This window comes from Heterodontus francisci, chromosome 16, assembly GCF_036365525.1.
Source record: "Heterodontus francisci isolate sHetFra1 chromosome 16, sHetFra1.hap1, whole genome shotgun sequence".
Lineage (NCBI taxonomy): Eukaryota > Metazoa > Chordata > Chondrichthyes > Heterodontiformes > Heterodontidae > Heterodontus > Heterodontus francisci.
The window spans coordinates 69404643-69427285 of NC_090386.1; the positions used below are offsets into that span (position 1 = coordinate 69404643).

Genomic DNA, 22643 nt, shown 5'->3' on the forward strand with positions numbered 1-22643 from the left:
CACGCCACTCAGGATAGGAAAGGGGTCTGATGAGGTGCCGCTATGCTGAATTGTGCCTTTCATATTGTCATGGAATGAGGTGATGATACTTAGTAGCTTTGGTGGGCATCCAATCTTTTCTAATAGTCTGAAGAGACCACGTCTGCTGACGAGGTCAAAGGCTTTGGTGAGATCAATAAAGGCAACGTAGAGGGGCATCTGTTGTTCACGGCATTTCTCCTGTAGCTGGCAAAGGGAGAACAGCATGTCAATGGTGGATCTCTCTGCTCGAAAGACACACTGTGCCTCAGTTGACACGCTCAGCCAGCTTCTGCAGCCTGTTTAAAGCGACTCGAGCCAAGACTTTCCCCACTATGCTGAGCAGGGAAATTCCACGGTAGTTGTTGCAGTCACCGCGGTCACCCTTGTTCTTATGGAGGATGATGATATTGGCATCGCGCATGTCCTGTGGTACTGCACCCTCGTCCCAGCACAGGCAAAGCAGTTCGTACGGTGCTGAAAGTATAGTAGGCTTGGCACTCTTGATTATTTCAGGGGTAATGCCGTCCTTCCCAGTGGCTTTTCCGCTGGCGAGAAAATCAATGGCATCACTGAGTTCCGATTTTGTTGGCTGTACGTCCAGCTCATCCATGACTGGCAGAGACTGGGCTGCATTGAGGGCAGTCTCAGTGACAACATTTTCCCTGGAGTACAGTTCTAGGTAGTGTTCCACCCAGCAGTCCATTTGCTTGTGTTGGTCAGTGATTGTGTCCCCTGATTTAGATTTGAGGGGGGCAACCTTCTTGATGATCGGCCCAAAAGCTCTCTTAATGCCATCAGACATTCCTCTGATATTTCTGGTGTCAGAGGCCAGCTGAATATGACTGCATAGGTGTTGCCAGTCGTCATTTGCACTGCGCCTGACTGTTCTTTGTGCAGCGCTTCGGATGTTAACTCGCTGGGGGCTTTCTTGTAGTTCAGCAGTGCAATGCGCTTAGCGGCTATGACAGGTTCCAGCTCTTCAATGTGAGATTGAAACCAGTCTGCATTCCGCTTCACACGTTTGCCATTGGTGGTCATTGCTGAGTCATAGATGGCGTCTCTGATGTGGGCCCACTTGGTCTCTGCATCCGCTGTGGGAGTGTTTTGAAGGGCTTTTTCAAGTGAATTTAGAAACTTGCGTAACAGCTGTGGATGAGAAATTCTGCTAGTGTTGATGCGCGGGAGGCCCTTCTGCTTGGAGTGATGCAGCTGCTTTGGTTTGAGGCTAACCTTGCTGCACACCAGGGAGTGGTCGGTGTCGCAGTCCGTACTGTGGAAGCTGCGTGTGATTTGAACGCTGTTTAAAGAGGCTCGCCTTGCGACAATGAGGTCCAGCTGGTGCCAACGACATGATCTTGGGTGCCTCCAAGAAACCTGGTGACAGGGTTTAATGTGAAAGAATGAGTTGGTGATGCAGAGGTTATGATAGGTACACAACTCAAGCAGTCTCTGTCCATTTTCATTCATCCTACCAGTGCCATAGCGCCCAAGGCAGGAGGGCCATGAGTCATGGTCGGCCCCAACCCTGGCATTAAAGTCCCCCAGTAGGAACAGGTGTTCGGTGTTGGGGATGCTACTAATGATATTATGGAGTTCCTTGTAGAACTGGTCTTTAGCTTCAGGTGGGGAGCAGAGTGTTGGAGCATAGATGCTGAGTAGGTGTACTAGACCAGAGGCGGTGAACAGTCGGATGGACAGTATGCGTTCCAAGCCATTTGAGGGTGGCTCTATCATGCTGAGAAAAGAGTTTCTGATGGCGAAGCCCACTCCATGCTGTCTTGGTTCCTCAGGATCCATACCCTGCCAGAAGAAGGTGTAGTCTTGCTCTCCTGAAGATCCGCTCGCAGGGAGGCGTGTTTCCTGAAGTGCTGCAATGTCCACATTGAGTCTACTGAGCTCATTGTTAATGATGGCGGTCTTCCGAGAATTGTTGATTTGTGTAAGTTCTTCCGACAGGCCAGGACACACAGTTCTGACGTTCCAGCTTGCAAAACGAAGGGCTGGTACCTTCTTTCCTTTTTTGGTCATGCTGTTAGGTGCGGTGTTACAGTCCACTTGTCGGGCAATGACCCTGAGCTCCAAGCACCCATTGAAGCAGGTGGATTGTGGCGGGACAGAACCTTACTGACCGGGGGCTGGTCGGTTTGAGGCGGGCGGTAGCTGTCCAGTGAGATGCGATGACCTCCCCCACCGACTAAGGCAACCCGTGGCGCCCAGTCTCTACGCCAATTGAGCTGGACCTATAACCCGTAATTGCTGCCTTCCGTGTTGATTTGGTCGCTGTGAGGCGACTATGGAGTGACCTCTCCATGGCGCATGCCTGGGCGGATGTATGGAGGTTGTGAGTTGCCCAAGCGTCAAAACCCCCCTCTCGGCCTTCCTGGTGGACAAATATAAAATTACAAATATAAAATACAATATAAATATATATGCTTGGTGCTAATCATCATGATTTGCAATTCATCTTAGTAGTAAATAAATAAAATTTCATTGGTTCAATCATTTCCCACCAATTGTATGATTCAATCATCATGTTTGAAAATACTATTTAGAGGTTGTTTAGAATAACTTATGGAGGACATTATTAAAGCATAAAATAATTTTTAGGCTGATATTATCCTGTAATAATAACAGGAGGCTTTGATCTTGCATTTAAAGGACTATTTAAAAGCTTTATCCTGGAGGACAGTATGTCAACAAGCACTGTGTAATATTAACACGCAATTAATTATTTCTATTGTAGGGTAGGAGAAGTAAAAAGCATCAAAACACTGCCTGAGCACAAGTCCTTCCCAGTCAGTTCCTGAACATGCTGTTTCACGTTCATTAGAGCATTAACAAAAATATGAGGCTAGTTTTTCAAGGACCATATTGCTGCTCTTAAAGATATAGGGGTTGTATTTCTGCTAATACAATCATAGTCAAACCAATGCAAAAGAATTTTAAGCGTGAATGACTTCTGCCCAAAACCACTTGCATGCATTCATTCATGTTTTCTGCAATCTTTTTTGCTAGTTTAAGATTAATTTCACCTGGATCAGGCCCCACTCACAACATTGGCCATGACCGCAGGTAAAAATTACGAGATTCTGGCAATTGCACTGATTCGGAAAGGCTCATCAAATTGCTCTTATTTTCTTAGGCACATTTTAAATGTTCTTTCATATCAAAAAATATTTAATTTACAAAGAAACTTACTAGTGTACACCAATGAAACTATTAAATAGTTCGTTTTTCAAAGTCATCTGTTGTGATTTTTTTTTTAAAAATCTGGTTACTCACAAGTGGACATCCTTCTTCTTCTTCTTTGGCCTCCTTGTCTCGAGAGACAATGGGTAAGCACCTGGAGGTGGTCAGTGGTTTGTGAAGCAGTGCCTGGAGTGGCTATAAAGGCCAATTCTAGAGTGACGCTCTTCCACAGATGCTTCAGATAAAATTGGTCGTCGGGGCTGTTGGGACAGTTGACTTTCCCCTTGCGCTTCTGTCTTTTTTCCTGCCAACTGCTAAGTCTCTTCGACTCGCCACTCTTTAGCCCCGCCTTTATGGCTGACAGCCAGCTCTGGCGATCACTGGCAACTGATTCCCACGACTTGCGATCAATTTCACAGGACTTCATGTCGCGTTTGCAGACGTCTTTTTAAAGTGGAGACATGGACGGCCGGTGGGTCTGATACCAGTGACGAGCTCTCTGTACAATGTGTCGTTGGGGCTCCTGCCATCTTCCATGCGGCTCACATGGCCAAGGCATCTCAAGCGCCGTTGGCTCAGTAGGGTGTATATGCTGGGGATGTTGGCCGCCTTGATGACTTCTGCGTTGGAGATACGATTCTGCCACCTGATGCCAAGGATTCTCCGGAGGCAGCGAAGATGGAATGAATTGAGACGTCGCTCTCGGCTAACATACGTTGTCCAGGCCTCGCTGCCTTAGAGCAAGGTACTGAGGACACAAGCTTGATACGCTCGGACTTTTGTGTTCCATGTCAGTGTGCCATTTTCCCACACTCTCTTGGCCAGTCTGGACGTAGCAGCGGACGCCTTTCCCATGCACTTGTTGATTTCTGCATTGAGAAACAGGTTACTGGTGATAGTTGAGCCTACGTAGGTGAAATCTGGTATCACTTCCAGAGCGTGGTCGCCGATATTGATGGATGGAGCATTTCTGACGTCCTGTCCCATGAAGTTCGTTTTCTTGAGACTGATGGTTAGGCCAAATTCATTGCAGGCAGCCGCAATCCTGTCGAGTCTCTGCAGACACTCTTCTGTGTTGATGATGCTGCATTAACATCCCACAAAGAGGAGTTCCCTGATGAGGACCTTCTGTACTTTGGTCTTCGCTCTTAGACGGGAAGGTTGAACAACCTGCCATCTGATCTTGTGTGGAGGAAAATTCCTTCTTCTGAAGACTTGAACGCATGCGAGAGCAGCAGGGAGAAGATGATCCCAAACAGAGCGGGTGCGAGAACACAGCCCTGTTTCACGCCACTGAGGATAGGAAAATAGTCTGATGAGGCACTGCTATGCTGAATTGTGCCTTTCATATTGTCATGGAATGAGGTGATGATACTTAGTAGCTTTGGTGAACATCCGATCTTTGCTAGTAGTCTGAAGAGACCACGTCAGCTGACGAGGTCAAAGGCTTTGGTGAGATCAATGAAAGCAACATAGAGGGGCATCCGTTCGCGGCATTTCTCCTGTAGCTGGCGAAGGGAGAACTGCATGTCAATGGTGGATCTCTGCTCGAAAGTCGCACTGTGCCTCAGAGTAGACACGCTCAGCCAGCTTCTGGAGCCTGTTTAAAACGACTCGAGCCAAGACTTTCCCCACTATGCTGAGCAGGGAAATTCCACGGTAGTTGTTGCAGTCACCGCGGTCACCCTTGTTCTTGTAGAGGATGATGATATTGGCATCACGCATGTCCTGTGGTGCTGTTCCCTCATCCCAGCACAGGCAAAGCAGTTCATGGAGTGCTCACAGTATAGCAGGCTTGGCACTCTTGATTATTTCAGGGGTAATGCCGTCCTTTCCAGGGGCTTTTCCACTAGCTAGAGAATCAATGGCATCACTGAGTTCTGATTTTATTGGCTGTTTCATTCAGCTCATCCATGACTGGCAGAGACTGGGCTGCATTGAGGGCGGTCTCAACATTTTCCCTGGACAATAGTTCTAGGTAGTGCTCCATCCAGCGGTCCATTTGCTTGTGTTGGTCAGTGATCGTGTCCCCTGATTTAGACTAGAGGGGGGCGATCTTCCTGATGGTTAGCCCAAAATCTCTCTTAATCCCATCATACATTCCTCTGATGTTTCCGGTGTCAAAGGCCAGCTGAATATGACTGCCAGTAGTCATTTGCGCAGCGCCTGGCTGTTATTTGTGCTGCGCTTCTGGCTACTTTATGTTCTACGGATGTTACAACGCTGGTCAGTTCGACTCATTCTGGTGCGGCCACCATTTGAACGACGCGCCCACCTGGAAGGCGCTGGCCAGGGACGTGAAAGGCGGCCCGATTGCCCATGAGGCGGTCGTCAAGGTTCAGGGCCACAATCCGGCCTCTGTCGTTCTTCCGCCGTCACTGCTGGGAGCCGGGAAAGAAGCTCCACCGTGAGCGGATGGCGAACACGAGCGCAGCGTCAGCCTGGAGTATGCTAATATCGAGGAGGTCGTGCAGGCTGTGGGCTGGCCCGCTCGCCTAGGTCATGACCCCCGCTGGACGCCCCCCCCACGCCACCTTTTTCTCCCCTCCCCCAGGACCCTCTTCTTTTCTCCCCTCCCCAAGGACCCTCTTCTTTTACCCCCCCCCCACCCCTCTCGCCCCCTTCTCTCCACCACCCCCCCCGCACCCCCTTCTCTCCGCACCCCCCTCGCGCCCCCTTCTCTTCGCCCCCTTCTCACCACACCCCCCTCGCGCCCCTTCTTTCCACCCCCCCTCGCGCCCCTTCTTTCCACCCCCCCCTCGCGCCCCTTCTCTCCACCCCCCCTCGCGACCCTTCTCTCCACCCCCCCCTCGCGACCCTTCTCTCCACCCCCCCCTCGCGACCCTTCTCTCCACCCCCCCCTCGCGACCCTTCTCTCCACCCCCCCCCTCGCGACCCTTCTCTCCACCCCCCCCCCTCGCGACCCTTCTCTCCACCCCCCCCCTCGCGACCCTTCTCTCCACCCCCCCCTCGCGACCATTCTCTCCACCCACCCCACCTCGCGACCATTCTCTCCACCCCCCCCGCCTCGCGTCCCTGCTTCCGGCGCCCCTCGCGTGCCCCTTCTTTTTCCCCCCCCCTTCTTTTTCCCCCCCCCTTCTTTCCCCCCCCTTTTCCCCCCCCCCCTTCTTTTCCCCCCCCTTCTTTCCCCCCCCTTCTTTCCCCCCCCTTCTTTTCCCCCCCCTTCTTTTCCCCCCCCTTCTTTCCCCCCCCTTCTTTCCCCCCCCCTTCTTTCCCCCCCCTTCTTTCCCCCTCTTTCCCCCCCCTTCTTTCCCCCCCCTTCTTTTCCCCCCCCTTCTTTCCCCCCCTTCTTTCCCCCCCCCCCTTCTTTCCCCCCCCTTCTTTCCCCCCCCTTCTTTTTCCCCCCCCTTCTTTTTCCCCCCCCTTCTTTTTCCCCCCCCCTTCTTTTCCCCCCCCTTCTTTCCCCCCCCCTTCTTTTCCCCCCCCTTCTTCTTTTCCCCCCCCTTCTTTTCCCCCCCTTCTTTTCCCCCCCTTCTTTTCCCCCCCTTCTTTTCCCCCCCTTCTTTTCCCCCCTTCTTTTCCCCCCCCTTCTTTTCCCCCCTTCTTTTCCCCCCCTTCTTTCCCCCCCCTTCTTTCCCCCCCCTTCTTTTCCCCCCCTTCTTTCCCCCCCTCCCCTCGCCCCCCTTCCTTTTCCCCCCCCCTCGCCCCCTTCTTTCTCTCCCCCCTTCTTTCTCTCCCCCCCGCCCCCCTTCTTTCTCTCCCCTCGCCCCCCCTTCTTTCTCTCCCCCTCGCCCCCCCTTCTTTCTCTCCCCCTCGCCCCCCCCCTTCTTTCTCTCCCCCTCGCCCCCCCTTCTTTCTCTCCCCCTTGCCCCCCCTTCTTTCTCTCCCCCTTGCCCCCCCTTCTTTCTCTCCCCTTGCCCCCCCTTCTTTCTCTCCCCCTCGCCCCCCCTTCTTTCTCTCCCCCTCGCCCCCCTTCTTTCTCTCCCCCTCGCCCCCCCCCTTCTTTCTCTCCCCCTCGCCCCCCCCTTCTTTCTCTCCCCCTCGCCCCCCCCCTTCTTTCTCTCCCCCTCGCCCCCCCCTTCTTTCTCTCCCCCTCGCCCCCCCCTTCTTTCTCTCCCCCTCGCCCCCCCTTCTTTCTCTCCCCTCGCCCCCCCCTTCTTTCTCTCCCCCCTCGCCCCCCCCTTCTTTCTCTCCCCCTCGCCCCCCCCCTTCTTTCTCTCCCCCTCGCCCCCCCTTCTTTCTCTCCCCCTCGCCCCCCCCTTCTTTCTCTCCCCCTCGCCCCCCCTTCTTTCTCTCCCCCTCGCCCCCCCTTCTTTCTCTCCCCCTCGCCCCCCCCTTCTTTCTCTCCCCCTCGCCCCCCCCTTCTTTCTCTCCCCCTCGCCCCCCCCTTCTTTCTCTCCCCCTCGCCCCCCCCTTCTTTCTCTCCCCCTCGCCCCCCCTTCTTTCTCTCCCCTCGCCCCCCCTTCTTTCTCTCCCCCTCGCCCCCCCTTCTTTCTCTCCCCCTCGCCCCCCCTTCTTTCTCTCCCCCTCGCCCCCCCTTCTTTCTCTCCCCCTCGCCCCCCCTTCTTTCTCTCCCCCTCGCCCCCCCTTCTTTCTCTCCCCCTCGCCCCCCCTTCTTTCTCTCCCCCTCGCCCCCCCTTCTTTCTCTCCCCCTCGCCCCCCTTCTTTCTCTCCCCCTCGCCCCCCCTTCTTTCTCTCCCCCTCGCCCCCCCTTCTTTCTCTCCCACTCGCCCCCCCTTCTTTCTCTCCCCCCTCGCCCCCCCTTCTTTCTCTCCCCCTCGCCCCCCCCTTCTTTCTCTCCCCCTCGCCCCCCCTTCTTTCTCTCCCCCCTCGCCCCCCCTTCTTTCTCTCCCCCTCGCCCCCCTTCTTTCTCTCCCCCTCGCCCCCCCTTCTTTCTCTCCCCCTCGCCCCCCCTTCTTTCTCTCCCCCCTCGCCCCCCTTCTTTCTCTCCCCCTCGCCCCCCCTTCTTTCTCTCCCCCTCGCCCCCCCTTCTTTCTCTCCCCCTCGCCCCCCCTTCTTTCTCTCCCCCTCGCCCCCCCTTCTTTCTCTCCCCCTCGCCCCCCCCTTCTTTCTCTCCCCCTCGCCCCCCTTCTTTCTCTCCCCCTCGCCCCCCCTTCTTTCTCCCCCCCTCTTTCTCTCCCCCTTCTCTCCCCCCTTCTTCTCTCCCCCCTTCTTTCTCTCCCCCCCTTCTTTCTCTCCCCCCCTTCTTTCTCTCCCCCCCTTCTTTCTCTCCCCCCCCTCTTTCTCTCCCCCCCCTTCTTTCTCTCCCCCCCCTTCTTTCTCTTCCCCCCCTTCTTTCTCTTCCCCCCTTCTTTCTCTCCCCCCCTTCTTTCTCTCCCCCCCTTCTTTCTCTCCCCCCCTTCTTTCTCTCCCCCCCCCTTCTTTCTCTCCCCCCCCCACTCTCCCCACCCTCTTTCTCTCCCCCCCCCTTCTTTCTCTCCCCCCCCTTCTTTCTCTCCCCCCCCCTTCTTTCTCTCCCCCCCCTTCTTTCTCTCCCCCCCCCCCCTTCTTTCTCTCCCCCCCCTTCTTTCTCTCCCCCCCCTTCTTTCTCTCCCCCCCCTTCTTTCTCTCCCCCCCCTTCTTTCTCTCCCCCCCCCTTCTTTCTCTCCCCCTCCCCTTCTTTCTCTCCCCCTCCCCTTCTTTCTCTCCCCCCCCTTCTTTCTCTCCCCCTCCCTTCTTCTCTCTCCCCCCCCTTCTTTCTCTCCCCCCCCTTCTTTCTCTCCCCCCCCTTCTTTCTCTCCCCCCCCCTTCTTTCTCTCCCCCCCTTCTTTCTCTCCCCCCCCCTTCTTTCTCTCCCCTCCCCTTCTTTCTCTCCCCTCCCCTTCTTTCTCTCCCCTCCCCTTCTTTCTCTCTCCCCCCCCCTTCTTCTCTCTCCCTCCCCTTCTTTCTCTCCCCTCCCCTTCTTTCTCTCTCCCCCCCCCTTCTTTCTCTCCCCCCCCTTCTTTCTCTCCCCCCCCCTCTTTCTCTCCCCCCCCCCCTTCTTTCTCTCCCCCCCCCCTTCTTTCTCTCCCCCCCCCTTCTTTCTCTCCCCCCCCCCCTTCTTTCTCTCCCCCCCCCTTCTTTCTCTCCCCCCCCCTTCTTTCTCTCCCCCCCCTTCTTTCTCTCCCCCCCCTTCTTTCTCTCCCCCCCCTTCTTTCTCTCCCCCCCCTTCTTTCTCTCCCCCCCCTTCTTCTCTCTCTCCCCTTCCTCTCTCTTCTCTCTCTCTCCTCTCTTCAATCTTCTCTTCTCTTCTCCTTCTCTCTTCTCTTCTTCTCTCTTCTTCATCTCCTCTCTTTCTCTCACTCTCTCCTCTTCTCTTCCTCTCCCCTTCTCTTCTCTCCCCCCCTTCTCTTCTCTCCCCCCCCATTCTTTCTCTCCCCCCCCTTCTTTCTCTCCCCCCCCTTCTTTCTCTCCCCCCCCTTCTTTCTCTCCCCCCCCCTTCTTTCTCTCCCCCCCCCTCTTCTCTCCCCCCCCCTTCTTCTCTCCCCCCCCCTTCTTTCTCTCCCCCCCCCTTCTTTCTCTCCCCCCCCCTTCTTTCTCTCCACCCCCCCCTCTTTCTCTTTCTCCCTCGCCTCTCCCTCGTCCCCCCTTCCTTTCCCCCCCCTTCCTTTCCCCCCCTTCCTTTCCCCCCCCCTTCCTTTCCCCCCCCTTCCTTTCCCCCCCTTCCTTTCCCCCCCCTTCCTTTCCCCCCCTTCCTTTCCCCCCCTTCCTTTCCCCCCCTTCCTTTCCCCCCCTTCCTTTCCCCCCCTTCCTTTCCCCCCTTCCTTTCCCCCCTTCCTTTCCCCCCCTTCCTTTCCCCCCCCCTTCTTCCCCCCCCCCTTCCTTTCCCCCCCCCTTCCTTTCCCCCCCCTTCCTTTCCCCCCCCTTCCTTTCCCCCCCCTTCCTTTCCCCCCCCTTCCTTTCCCCCCCCCTTCCTTTCCCCCCCCTTCCTTTCCCCCCCCTTCCTTTCCCCCCCCCTTCCTTTCCCCCCCCCCTTCCTTTCCCCCCCCTTCCTTTCCCCCCCCTTCCTTTTCCCCCCCCTTCCTTTTCCCCCCCCCTTCCTTTCCCCCCCCCTTCCTTTTCCCCCCCCTTCCTTTCCCCCCCCCTCCTTTTCCCCCCCCCTTCCTTTTCCCCCCCCCTTCCTTTTCCCCCCCTTCCTTTTCCCCCCCCCTTCCTTTTCCCCCCCCCTTCCTTCCCCCCCCCCCTTCCTTCCCCCCCCCTTCTTTTTCCCCCCCCTTCCCAGCTCCCTTTCACCCTTCCCTCTCCCTCCCTGAAATCACATCCTTATTAAAAATGCTTATTTATGCTGATAAACCAATTTTCAGCTGTATTAATAAAACTGCACCAGATAAATATGCAGGGGTTAGAAGAAGGACTCCATGATTCCCAAAATAGCTGGTGTGCTTAATACATTATTAACACTCATTTGTAATGGCAAATGGTTAGTGTTCTTTCCCTGATATAGGTGGCTGTCCATGGCAATTATGGACGGTATAATTAGTGGGGACCTAATTCCCCTTCCTCCTGGCAGGCGCAAGATTCCAGTTGAGCACTTGGACAAACTTACTATTTCCAAGCATCTACTAAGGCAATTTTCCCCCTTTTTTTTCCCTTTCTGTGACATATCATAATCCACTTGGCTTTACTCTGAGATGGTCTAAGTAAGCTTGAAAACTCATTGTGTATGAAATGACAGTTATGAACTTGCAGCTCACCACTTGAAAGCAGTGTGTCTTGGAATGCCAATAACAACATAAGTTCACCTGAAATAACTTTTAAAATTTAGAGGAACATAATATTGAAGAAATTTGGGCAGCATTTCAATAGCTGGCCAACACTTTCAAATATGGTTCCTAGCATTGTATTGGAATTTCGTGAAATCTGGTTATTTCAACTTTTAGAAGTTATATTGTGTTACAGAAGAATGCATACACATTTAAATCAAAATTATGTGTATGATGGTTTAATGGGGCATACTCTCTGTAGTATGGAGTTTTCAGCTTGCTTTGAAGCTTCTGCTGAAATGCTGCCATGTTGTCTTCCACAACAAGTTTCCCCTGCAGCAGATGTTATGTCTGCTATGATGCTAACTTTAAAATTTTTATTTTAAATTTATTTTAAATTGCAAATTTTTATTGTAATTTTGAATACATATTTTATTCCTGTTCTACCTTCATGATTCCACCGTGTATTTTGTCAGCCATTATAGCCTGTGTTACAGTGTTCTTCATCACTTCATAGGAGCCACCCTTTGAAGAAACAGGCTGGCCTCTCAGTGAATATATTAAGTATATATTTTTGGCATTCCTGCCCACCACCTCCCTGTTATGGAGCATTCTGCCAAGGTAGGACATTACATCTGGCAACCCAGCTGAGAACTACGGATATTATTCCAAGCTAAATTCAAATGCTATTTAACACTGAGCTTCAGATCTCTGGCTGTCCCAATTAGCATCCAGTGCTTTGTTCTCTATTAAATTGATAAAGCAATTAAAATACGTACAATAGTAATAAGGATTGTTTCTGTGGTGCAGAAGATTTTTTAACTTTTAATATTACAAAAGGCAACATTTAAAATCAGTTTTAACACATGGACTTAAAAAAAATCAAAGTGTACCTCCTGGATATGAGCAAATATGAAAGGGAGAAGTGAAAATGAGGAAGTACTGACATGGCATAATGACCACATTCTCTGATGATCAACCAGTTTATAGATTTCTGTATTGCAGAATGGTGGAAGTAAACCTATTGTAATGTTGGCACTTAGAAGTTGGAATGTAAGGAAGAATGTATTGAGGATACTGAAAGAATATGATAGGGTTGACACTGCTAAAATTTACTTGTTGTTGGAATAGTTGAGGAAATTGTTTGTTAGTCTTAGCATAAATGCACGCTACAAGTTTCATATTTTTGTGAAGCAGTAGATGCAGATTTAATGCCCAGCATAACTCTGGCTTTTTATTCTGCTTTGCTTTGTTTTGCTTCACTTCGCTTCAGTATCAAGTTAGGTCATGATTACAATTTAGGCTGCATATACACTAAAACTGTAGCATCAATACAAAGCAAACTGCTTTTCATAGATACTGCAGTTATATTTTAAATATAACTTGAGAATTAAGCAACTTGAACTCTAGCAACACTGTAGTTTGGCAGTACTGTGAACTATACAAGTATGTATTAAATCAAGTCTTAACTATCTCCGATTTGATAAAATAATTATATATAATCCAAATTTCCGTTTTCTTCCATGACCCATATTTTTAAACAGGTTTTATGAAAGTAACAACTTTTATTTTCTTCAATAAAACTTGAGGTATCTTAGCTAATTTTTTGAACAAAATTTATACTGCACCACCAGTTCAAAAGACACAGTGGCCGAGATATTGATCCTTAGCACTGCACAGACTACTAAGGTCCTCATAGAGCGGGCAGGAAGCATGCACACGTTTCCAACTGGAAGTGTGCCACCCACCAACATGGGTAATGACAAACAGGAGGTGCACTTTACCCATGACTGAAGTAGGTGTTAGTCCCCGTATTTGCATTTGCTAAGGGCCTAACAGCTTTATTTCTATTTTTTCATTCATGGGAAGTGAGCGTCACTGGCAAACCCAGCATTTATTGCCCATCCATAATTGTTTTTGGGAAGGTGGTGGTGAGCTGCCTTCTTGAACTGCTGCAGTCATATGCTGAAGGTACACCCACAGTTCTGATGAGGGAATTCTAGGATTTTAAACCAGTGATGATGAAGGTACAGCAATATATTTCCAAGTCAGGATGGTGTGAGACTTGGGGTACTTGGAGGTGGTGTTTTTCCCATGCACCTGCTGCCCTTATCCGTCTAAGTGGTAGAGGTCATGAGTTTGCGAGGTACTGTCAAAGAAGCCTTGGTGAGTTGCTGCAGTGCATCTTGTAGATGGTACACACTGCAGCCATGTTGTGCTAGTGATGGAGGGAGTGAATGTTTAAGCTGGTGGATGGGGTGCCAATTTAGTGGGCTGATTTGTCCTGGAATGTATTGAGCTTGTTGAGTGGTGTTAGAGCTGCATTCAGGCAAGTGGAGAGTATTCCATCACACTCTTGACTTGTGCCTTATAGGCAGATGCAGAGTGGCTGTTTCCCCTGGCAGGAAAGCCTAGAACTAAAGGGCTGAGTCTAAGGATAAGTGATCAGCTATTTAGGACTGAGATGAGGAGAAATTTCTTCACTCAAAGATTGGAAACTTTTGAAATTCTCTACCACAGAGCGTTTGCTCACTTGTTGAGTATATTCAGGGCTGAGATCAGTGGACTTTTGGACTCTAAGGGAATCCAGGAATATGGGGTTTGAATCATTAGAATTGTTACAGTGCAGAAAGAGGCCATTTGGCCTATCATGTCCACGCCAGCTCTCCAAATGAGCAATTTACCTAATGTCATTCCCCGCCTTCTCCCCGTAACCTTGCACATTCTTCCTTTTCGGGTAAGTCTAATTCCCTTTTGAAGGCCTTGATTTGAACCTGCCTCCACCACACTCTCAGGCAATGCATTCCAGATCCTAACCACTCGCTGTGTAAAAAAGTTTTTCCTCGTGTCGCTTTTGCTTCTTTTGCCAATTGCTTTAAATCTGTGCCCTCTTGTTCTCGATTCCTTCACGAGTGGGAACAGTTTTTCCCTATCAACTCTGTTCAGACCCCTCATGATTTAGAATACTGTATCAATTCAACTCTCAGCCTTCTCAAGGAAAACAGTCCCAACTTTTCCAGTCAACATAACTGAAGTTCCTCATCCCTGGAACCATTCTCATGAATCTTTTCTGTACTGTCTCCAGTGCCTTTACATCTTTCCTAAAGTGTGGCACTCAGAACTGGACGCAATACTCCAACTGAGGCCAAACTATAGTCTTATACAAGTTCAACATAACTTCCTTGCTCTTGTAATCTATGCTCCTATTAATAAAGTTGAGGATACCATATGCTTTATTAACCGCAGGACAGGAAAATAGAGTGGAGGTCAGGGATCAGCCATGATGCTATTGAATGCAGGAGCAGGCTCAATGGGCCATGTGGCTTACACCTCCTATTTCTTATGTTTTTATGAAAGGCTTTGGGGAGCCAGGAGGTGAGTCTCTGGCTGCAGAATAGCCAGCTTCTGACCTGCCCACATAGCTGCAGTATTTATATGGCTGGTCTGGTTAAGTTTTAGTCAATGATGACCCCCAGATTGATTATAGGAAATCTACAATAATAATGCTATCCAGGGTTTGAGGCTCTCTTCTTTAAGATCAGTTTGCCCTGAGGCAGCCACTGCCGGCGTAGGTTGCACTTGGGGAAACCAGCCCAAGCGATCGCCTGTAACAAAGAAGTTAAGTAACTTACCTGAAGGTGTAGCCGGAAGAAGTAAGAGTGCTCCTCCCCACCCAACATTTAAGAACCCGACTGCCACTTCCATCAACCACCACCGTCCCACCACCAGGTCTATGTCTCGATCCTCGACAACCCCTCAGGCACGGGGAGACTGAGCTAAGTTTCCCCTTCGCACGGGTCAATTTCTAGGTCAGTCTGCTCGAATTTCAATATAGGACATCAACAATATTAACTAATATAAAATAAATGAATTAACTCCTCCAATAAAATAACGGAAGATGAAATTCAGACGCACACGCTAATGCGCTTATATTTTAGTGTCCAACATTAAAGTACAGTGGGGTTGATTTTTTTTGATGGTTTTTGGTCTATCAGTGCAATCCAGCCAGAATCAGCTGAACCAGTGCAAAGATCAAAGAATTGTGTGTGTTGCCAAAACCCCACTTACGTTCGTGCTTTCCCCGTACTGTAACTTAACCAGTACAATTTCAAGCACATTTTTAGGTACAATTTTCCGATTGTGCCCAAGGTGGAAACACTACTCTAGTGTTTTTCTGCAACTTTAGCAGAGGTTGCTGGTTGCAAAAGTCAGCATGCACAAGCCTTGAATATCTAGTGCAGGTTGAAAAGCAGCAGATAAAACATTTTACAATGCACGACAGGTTAATGGATGGACTTGTGACACATTTATTGTATTCTCAAGCTATAAGAAGCTGAATTCGTCAATGTCATTTTCTATTTTTTAAAGTTATTTTAAAGTACAACCTAGGTCAAAAAGGATAATTTCCCAAATTTCTTACTTTTAAAAATCTTACTCTTATCCTTCAACTGTTTTCCTTCACTTTTTTCAGTTAAGTTTGTACTGTACAATATTGCAAATCCATAGCTAAGTTTTTGCCTGTGCTCTTGGAGAGTTTTGTGTGCTGAAAGTGCATATAGACGTAAGCTTCTGAGGTTCCGATTTTCGATCGATGAAAATTGTGAGCCAAAATTCCAGTTCGTGTTTTATAGAGTGCAAACCATCGCTCCAGGCACACTAATTTTCTTTTATAACATGGGACGATGGGTAGTAAGAGGGAGTAGTGAATGGCATGAAAGAAGAACTGTATGTTTATGGGATCTGAACTCTGTGAAAGTAGTTTGGGGAGGTGGGATTATTGTGAAGTAAATTGCTGGGTTTCTCGCATCCAATTTATCTTTTTCTATTTGCCCTGACATCACTTGCCCAGATTTCTTCCCTAATTTCTCCCTCACCTTTCCCAATCTCTCTCTCTTTGCCCATTCTCTTTTTCCTTTGATTTCTACTCCGGTCCCCAACATCACTCTCTCATTGTGACCTCTCTCTCTCTCTCTCTCCACCTGATATGTCTTTCTTCCACAGATCTCTCCCCAAATTCTCTCTCCCCGTCTCTTAAGCAGTTTTTTCTCTAGAAATCTCATCTCTCAACTCTCTAGAAATTTCTTACACTTAATTCTGTCCAGCAAACTCTTTCACCATCTAACAATCTGTCCCCTCCATTACTCTCGAGAAACCCCTCCCCATCTTTTGCTAATTTTGTTCCCCATCGCCTTCATCTCTTTCTCTCTCCTGAGCTCTCTGTCCTTCTTTCTTTCCATTAACCTGCCTGTTCTATCCCCATCTCTCTTTGTGCCTGTTCTGAAGTGTCTGGGATGAGCAGGCTGAAATACCTAAAAGGGAAATTAAATATTCAAAAAGAAAGCTGGTGCAGCCAAAGAAAATCAGCAAATGCGGGATTGGTTCAGATGGAAAGTAGAAGCAGACACCGGGGCTGACCAGGTCAGGCATTAGGAAGGTGTTAGATAGCTGATAGGGCCAATGAAAGAGGGCTGTGGAGCATTGAGGAGGTGGGCAGGTGGTGCTAGGGAGAACAGGAGGCCTAGGTCAAACAGACTTCGCTCAGTGGGTCTGGAGTGAAAAATGTAAAGGTGAAATGAGGAAGAGCAGCAGGGTAGTGTAGGTGTCGAGGCTGAACAGCAAGACCTGGAAGAAACGTGCACGTTGAGATCAACCAGTTGTTAGGTCAACTGGGAGATGGAGAGCAGAGAGGCAACAGCACCACCTACTGCTGGGAGCCCAACATTGCAGTTAGTTAATGGTAAGTGAGCATTTAAGGGGGAAAAAAGGAAGTTGCTTTTATATAGTATCTTAGATCTCCGGAGATACCAAAGTGTTTACAGGTAATTGGTTACTTTTGAGTAAATTGAGCAAATGCAGTAGCCAATTTGCACACCGCAATGGCTCACAAGCATCAAATAAACAGAGTCACAGTTATACAGCACAGAAACAGGCCCTTCGCCCCATCGTGTATGTGCTGGCCATCCAGCACCCAATTATTCTAATCCCATATTCCTGCACTTGGCCCGTAGCCTTGTATGCTATGGCGTTTCAAGTGCTCATCTAAATATTTCTTAAATGTTGTGAGGGTTCCTGCCTCCACCATCTCTTCAGGCAGTGCGTTCCAGATTCCAACCACCCTCTGGGTGAAATTTTTTTTCCTCAAATCCCCCCTAAACCTCCTGCCACCCTAAATCTATGCCCCCTGGTTCTTGACCCCTCCACTAAGGGAAAAAGTTTCTTCCTATCAGCAAACCCAGCCCTGTTGACCCTGCAAAGTCCTCCTTATGAACATCTGGGGGCTTGTGCCAAAGTTGGAAGAGCTGTCCCACAGACTAGCCAAGCAACAGCCTGACATAGTCATACTCCCGGAATCATAGCTTACAGACAATGTCCCAGACACTGCCATCACCATCCCTGGGTATGTCCTGTCCCACCGGCAGGACAGACCCACCAGAGGTGGTGGCACAGTGGTCTACAGTAGGGAGGGAGTTGCCCTGGGAGTCCTCAACATCGACTCTGGACCCCATGAAGTCTCATGGCATCAGATCAAACATGGGCAAGGTAACCTGCTACTGATTACCACCTACCGCCCTCCCTCAGCTGATGAATTAGTACTCCACCATGTTGAACACCACTTGGAGGAAGCACTGAGGGTGGCAAGGGCACAAAATGTACTCTGGGTGGGGGGCTTCAATGTCCATCACCAAGAGTGGCTCGGTAGCACCACTACTGACCGAGCTGGCCGAGTCCTAAAGGACATAGCTGCTAGACTGGGTCTGCGGCAGGTGGTGGGGGAACCAACACAAGGAAAGAACATACTTGACCTCGTCCTCAACAATCTGCCTGCTGCAGATGCTTCTGTCCATGACAGTATTGGTAGGAGTGACCACCGCACAGTCCTTGTGGAGACAAAGTCCCGCCTTCACATTGAGGATACCATCTATCGTGTTGTGTGGCACTGTCACCGTGCTAAATGGGATACATTTCGAACAGATCTAGCAATGCAAAACTGGGCATCCATTAGGCGCTGTTGGCCATCAGCAGCAGCAGAATTGTACTCAACCACAATCTGTAACCTCATGGCCTGGCATATCCCCCACTCTACCATTACCATCAAGCCAGGAGACCAACCCTGGTTCAATGAAGAGTGCAGGAGGGCATGCCAGGAGCAGCACCAGGCATACCTCAAAATGAGGTGTCAACCTGGCAAAGCTACAACATAGGACTATCTGCGTGCCAAACTGCGTAAGCAGCACGCGATAGACAGAGCGAAGCGATCCCATAACCAACGGATCAGATCTAAGCTCTGCAGTCCTGCCACATGCAGCCGTGAATGGTGGTGGACAATTAAACAACTTTAGAAGGAGTTGGCTCCACAAATATCCCCATCCTCAATGTTGGGGGAGCCCAGCACATCAGCGCGAAAGACAAGGCTGAAGCATTTACAACAATCTTCAGCCAGAAGTGCCGAGTTGATGATCCACCTCGGCCTCCTCCTGAAGTCCCCAGCATCACCGATGCCAGACTTCATCCAATTTGATTCACTCCACGTGATATCAAGAAACGACTGAAGGCACTGGATACTGCAAAAGCTATGGGCCCTGACAATATTCCGGCAATAATGCTGAAGACCTGTGCTCCAGAACTTGCTGCGCCCCTAGCCAAGCTGTTCCAGTACAGCTATAACACTGGCATCTACCCTGCAATGTGGAAAATTGCCCAGGTATGTCCTGTACACAAAAAGCAGGACAAGTCCAACCCGGCCAATTACCGCCCCATCAGCCTACTCTCAATCATCAGTAAAGTGATGGAAGGTGTCATCAACAGTGCCATCAAGCGAAACTTGCTTAGCAATAACCTGCTCAGTGACTCTCAGTTTGGGTTCTGCCAGGTCCACCCAGCTCCTGACCTCATTACAGCCTTGATTCAAACATGGACAGAAGAGCTGAACTCAAGAGGTGAGGTGAGAGTGACTGCCCTTGACATCAAGGCAGCATTTGACCGAATATGGCATCAAGGAGCCCTAGCAAAACTGAGGTCAATGGGAATTGGGGGAAAACCCTCCGCTGGCTGGAGTCATACCTAGCACAAAGGAATATGGTTGTGGTTGTTGGAGGTCAATCATCTGAGCTCCAGGACATCACTGCAGGAGTTCCTCAGGGTAGTGTTCCAGGCCCAATCATCTTCAGCTGCTTCATCAATGACCTTCCTTCAATCATAAGGTTAGAAGTGGGGATGTTCGCTGATGATTGCACAATTCGTGACTCCTCAGATACTGAAGCAGCCAGTGTAGAAATGTAGCAAGACCTGGACAATATCCAGACTTGGGCTGATAAGTGGCAAGTAACATTCGCGCCACACAAGTGCCAGGCAATGACCATCTCCAACAAGAGAGAATCTAACCATCTCCCCTTGACATTCAACGGCATTCACTGAATCCCCCACTATCAACATCCTAGGGGCTACCATTGACCCGAAACTGAACTGGAATAGCCAAATAAATACTGTGGCTACAAGAGCAGGTCAGAGGCTAGGAATCCTGAGGTGAGTAACTCACCCCCTGACTCCCCAAAGCCTGTCCACCATCTACAAGGCACAAGTCAGGAGTGTGATGGAATACTCTCCACTTGTCTGGATGGGTGCAGCTCCAACAACACTCAAGAAGCTCGACACAATCCAGGACAAAGCAGCCCGCTTGATTGGCACCCCATTCGCTAACATTCACTCCCTCCACCACCGACGCACAGTGGCAGCAGTGTGTACCACCTACAAGATGCACTGCAGCAATGCAACAAGGCTCCTTAGACAGCACCTTCCAAACCCGAGACCTCTACCAACTAGAAGTACAAGGACAGCAAATACATGGGAACACCACCACCTGTAAGTTCCCCTCCAAGTCACACACCATCCTGATTTGGAACTATATCGTCGTTCCTTCACTGTCGCTGGGTCAAAATCCTGGAACTCCCTTCCTAACAGCACTGTGGGTATACCTACCCCAAATGGACTGCAGCGGTTCAAGAAGACAGCTCACCACCACCTTCTCAAGGGCAATTAGGGATGAGCAATAAATGCTGGCCTGGCCAGCGTCGCCCACATCCCATGAATGAATAAAATAAAATCTAACCTATCAATGCCCCTCATAATCTTGTACACTTCAATCATGTCTCTCCTCAGCCTTCTCTGCTCCAAGGAAAACAACCCTAGCCTTTTCAGTCTCTCTTCATAGTTGAAATGCTCCCGCCCAGGCAACATCTTGGTGAATCTCCTCTGCACCCTCTCCAGTGCAATCACTTCCTTCCTGTAGTGTAGTGACCAGAACTGCGCACACTACTCCAGCTGTGGCCTAACTAGTGTTTTATATATAGCTCCATCATAGCCTCCGTGCTCTTATATTCTATGCCTGGGTTAATAAAGGCAAGTATCCCCTATGCTTTCCTAACCACTTTATCTACATGTGCTGCTGCCTTCAGTGATCTATGGACAAGTACACCAAGTTCCTTCTGTACTTCCTAGGGTCATACCATCCGTTGTATATTCCCTTGCCTTGTTAGTCCTCCCAAAATGCATTACCTCACACTTTTCAGGATTAAATTCCATTTGCCACTGCTCTGTCCATCTTACCAGCCCATCAATATCTCCCTGTAAACTAAGGTTTTCCTCCTCACTATTTACAGCATCACCAATTTTCTGCGAACTTACTGATCATACCTCCTGTATTCACGTCTAAATCATTAATGTACGCTACAAACAGCAAGGGTCCCAGCACCGATCCCTGCGGTACACCACTGGTCACAGGCTTCCAATCGCAGAAACAACACTTGACCATCACCCTTTGCCTCCTGCCACTAAGCCAATTTTGGATCCAGTTTGCCAAATTGCCCTGGATCCCATGGGCTCTTAGCTTCTTAACCAATCTCCCATGCGGAACCTTATCAAAAGCCTTACTGAAATCCATGTATACTACATCTACTGCTTTACCCTCATCGGCACACCGAGTCACCTCCTCGAAAAACTCAATCAAGTTAGTTAGACACAATCTCCCCCTGACAAGGCCATGCTGACTATCCCTGATTAATCCCTGCCTCTCCAAGTGGAGATTAATCCTGTCCCTCAGAATTTTTTCCAGTATTTTCCCAACCACTGATGTTAAGACTGACCGGCCTGTAATTAACTGGTTTATCCCTACTACCCTTCTTGAATAATGATACCACATTTTCTATCCTCTGGTACCTCTCCTGTAGCCAGAGAGGATTTGAAAATTTGTGTCAGAGCCCCTGCTATCTCCTCCCTTGCCTCACATAACAGCCTGGGATACATCTCATCTGGGCCTGAGGATTTATCCACTTTTAAGCCTGCTAAAATAGCTAATATTTCCTCCCTTTCAATGCTAATATGTTCAAGTATATCACAATGCCCCTCCCTGTTCTCTACACCTACATCGTCCTTCTCCATAGTGAACACCGATGAAAAGTAATCATTTAAAACCTCACCTGTGTCCTCTGGCTCCACACAAAAGATTGCCACGTTGGTGCCTAATGGGCCCTACTCTTTCCCTGGTTATCCTCTTACCCTTAATATATTTATAAATCCTTGGGATTTTCCTTTATCTTGCCCGCCAGTGTTTTTTCATGTCCCCTGTTCGCTCTCCTAATTACTTTTTTAAGTGCCACCCTTCATTTTCTATACTCCTCTAGTGCCTCCACTGTTTTCAGCGCTTGGGATCTGCCGTAAGCCTCCTTTTTTTTCCCCCCTTATCCAATCCTCTATATCCCTTGACATCCAAGGTTCCCTGGGCCTGTTAGTCCTACCCTTCATCTTAACGGGTACATGTTGGTTCTGAACTCGCACAATTTCCTCTTTGAATGACTCCCACTGATGTGATGTAGACTTTCCTACAAGTCGCTGCTCCCTGTCCACTTTGGCCAGATTCTGTTTTATCATATTGAAATCGGCCTTCCCCCAATTCAGTACCTTTATTTCTGGTCCATCTTTGTCCTTTTCCATAACTACCTTAAATCTTACACAGTTATGGTCACTATCCCCAAAATGCTCCCCCACTGACACTTCTACCACTTGACCGGCTTCATTCCCTAGGATTAGGTCCAGTACTGCCCCTTCTCCTGTAGGACTTTCTGCATACTGGCTCAAAAAGCTCTCCTGTATGCATTTTAAGAATTCTGTCCCTTTTAAGCCTTTTGCACTAAGACTATCCCAGTTGATATTGGGGAAGTTGAAATCCCCTACTATTATTACCCTGTTATTTTTACACCTCTCTGAGATTTGCCTACATATCTGCTCCTCTATCTCTTGCTGACTGTTTGTTTGGAGGTCTGTAGTACATACCCAACCAAGTGATTGCCCCCTTTTTGTTTTTAAGTTCTTCCCATATGACCTCATTTGAGGAACCTTCTAAGATGTCATCCCTCTTTACTGCAATAATTGACTCCTTGATCAACAGTGCAATACCACCTCCTTTTTTTTTATCCCCTCCCCTGTCCCGCCTGAAGATTCTACACCCTGCAATATTGAGCTGCCAGTCCTGTCCCTCCCTCAACCATGTCTCTGTGATAGCAATAATATTATAATCCATGTGCTAATCAATGCCCTCAATCCATCTGCCTTACTAGTAAGACTCCTTGCATTGAAATAGATGCAATCCAACCTTGCATTTTTCCCTTGTGCTTTACCAGGTCGATATTTGCTCTGCCTTCTGGGCAGACTCACTTTCTGTTCTATATCACCCCCTACTGTACCTCCACTCTGTATCCCATCCCCCTGCCAAATTAGTTTAAACCACCCAACCCCACC

The 22643-nt window shown here is 49.5% G+C and overlaps 1 protein-coding gene across 4 annotated transcripts in view; it reads left to right on the forward strand.

Moving 5' to 3' along the window:
* The window catches only part of LOC137378484 (protein LKAAEAR1-like), a 57246-nt gene that overhangs the window by 12127 nt on the left and 22476 nt on the right, over positions 1-22643 (forward strand). Inside the window, exon 2 of one of the 4 annotated variants that reach the window (XM_068048816.1) lies at positions 11371-11474. The exons of the other annotated variants lie outside the window; for them this stretch is intronic. The gene's annotated coding sequence lies outside the window, so the exon portion shown is untranslated. The remainder of the gene's footprint in view (positions 1-11370; positions 11475-22643) is intronic. 4 annotated transcript variants of the gene reach the window in all.